The sequence below is a fragment of the Aptenodytes forsteri genome, unplaced genomic scaffold, assembly GCF_000699145.1.
Source record: "Aptenodytes forsteri isolate BGI_AS27 unplaced genomic scaffold, ASM69914v1 Scaffold290, whole genome shotgun sequence".
In the NCBI taxonomy this organism is placed as follows: Eukaryota; Metazoa; Chordata; class Aves; order Sphenisciformes; family Spheniscidae; genus Aptenodytes; species Aptenodytes forsteri.
This window is the reverse complement of record NW_008795244.1, coordinates 14,386-16,573: the sequence shown is the minus strand read 5'-3', so window position 1 is coordinate 16,573 and position 2,188 is coordinate 14,386. Positions and strand designations below refer to the sequence as shown.

Sequence of the window (2,188 nt, the reverse complement as noted above, 5' to 3'; positions counted from 1 at the left end):
TTGGTCTGGGCCCATCGATCCAGCCTGTCCAGGTCCCTCTGCAGAGCCTTCCTACCCTCGAGCAGATCAACACTCCCACCTAACTTGGTGTCGTCTGCAAACTTACTGAGGGTGCACTCAATCCCCTCATCCAGATCATCGATAAAGACATTGAAAAAGACCGGCCCCAGTACTGAGCCCTGGGGAACACCGCTCGTGACCGGCTGCCAACTGGATGTAACTCCATTCACCACAACTCTCTGGGCCTGGCCGTCCAGCCAGTTTTTGACCCAGCGCAGAGTACACCTGTCTAAGCCTGAACTTTGTTGTTTTTTTTCTAAACATAAACCTTGACATTTTTATGACAGCACTCACAGGAGATTCATCTTAAAATTTGTGTGATGCCAATCTAACAGTCTAACTTAAATACAAGATCATTAATCACATGCTCTTCTATTTATCAAAGTTATCTGTTAATATAGTTACACACTTCAATTTAATGCCAGTATGGGACAAGGCTTCTACACTAAAGACTTGTTTTTTGTTTTAACAGAAATCCAGTGTTGTTGGAACTTTTCCTGAACTATTCCATTTTCGGAAAATTAATTTAGTTCCTACATTGACCAGAATCCCATCAAAAGCCACCATATTTCTTCTGAAACAGAAGAGGAGATGAGCCCTGCTCTCCAATGCAAACTCTCCCAAAGTTTAAATACAGCGCACAGAGATTCAAAATCCCATTTGATCCAGCTCTGCTTTGACTTTTTCCTTGGGAAAAAAAAAAAATCATCTGAGAATTTTACTATGTACAGTAAACACAACTTAGAGTGTTAATTTGTTTGTATTACATGACCAGTTTTAATGCACACGAGCACGCAACATACTGATGTGCTCTTGGAAGCCGGCAACAGCAGCTTATGTGCAAATCAGGCTACCTGCATGGCTGGAGAGCAATTCCCTTTTCCCCAGTGAGAGCTCCTTTGAGGCACTTCTGCTTTTACTGAACATTAAAACTGGTTTGATAGGGGTCTAGGAAGGTCAGGTTACTCACTGAAGGTCATGCAAGTGAGTCCATGCTTAAACTGGAAGGAAAAGCCAGTTCTTTGGGCGCCCAGGCTGCCCAACACAGGGCAGCAGCTGCCTCTTCTACCAAAACTCATCAACGTTTAGTACAAAGGTGCAGTTGTGAGCATACAGAATTGGTACCTTAACTTCTTAAAGAAGAAAACAAAATCTATTTGATCTGGTTTAAAATTGATCCAAAATTAAATTTTCCAAATGTATGCATGTATTAAAATGCAAACAGCCCATGTGTTGAGATATATTATCTCCATGTTAAATTGAAGAGTTAAATGTTCAAATGTGTTCCCGTAAGAAAAACCCACACAAAATTACAAAAAACCTCAACCACAACTGTTATGCATAAGGCTGTCGCTGTCCCATATTTACACAAAGCAGTTGCTACCATTTCCACATTCATCAACAGTATTAGTGTTTCTGCCTTGAATTAAAACAATTTTAAAAGAGACACTTCCAACATGAAAACCAGTCAATTAATGTGAGATACTACATGAGGGCCCCAGCTCTGCCTCTGCTCTTTTGTTTCTAAGGGAAGAACCCACACAAAGCAGATGGAAAGCCTTTTCATGGCAATGCAAAACTCTCAAATACATCATCAGCCCATATAACAATAATCCAGGGTTGGATAACCCATGGAGATGGGTTATCTGATGTGCTGGACACTAGGAAAGCGGCCACAATAAATCCAGACAAACTGTAATTTCTAAGTTGCCTCTGCCTTTGTAATGCCACCAGCGGGCAGCAGGAGGTGGGAAGGGGCTTTCGGACTCACCTGTTGAACTTCACTTTCACCATTCGATATTTTCTCTGTGTACACAAAGGAGTTGAATATCCTCTGCAAGACAAATCAGAAAGGATGCGTAAGAGACCTTTTGTCATAAATATCACATTAAAGCAGCTCCAAAAGGTGCACAGGTGAGGAAATTTGTGTCAGAAAAGGACCGTTTCACCTGGGGAGCCTATTGCCAGGCTTACCCAAGGGGAATCATGTCCCCCTATACCTGTTTCTGGATCTGTGTGAAGAGGCTGGTTTTGGTTTTGAAGGCACACGTAACAGTTTTTTTGCAAAACATCTGTTAATTTACCAAACTGAGATAAGGTGCTAAAAAAAAAATATGTCGCATTTGAA

General features: G+C 41.5%; 1 protein-coding gene across 1 annotated transcript in view; it reads right to left on the bottom strand.

Annotated features, from left to right (window-relative positions):
- CACHD1 (cache domain containing 1) overlaps positions 1–1,894 on the bottom strand; it is a 75,177-nt gene extending 73,283 nt beyond the window's left edge. Inside the window, exon 1 of the mRNA XM_009278720.1 lies at positions 1,832–1,894. The gene's annotated coding sequence lies outside the window, so the exon portion shown is untranslated. The remainder of the gene's footprint in view (positions 1–1,831) is intronic.
- Positions 1,895–2,188: the final 294 nt, after the last annotated feature.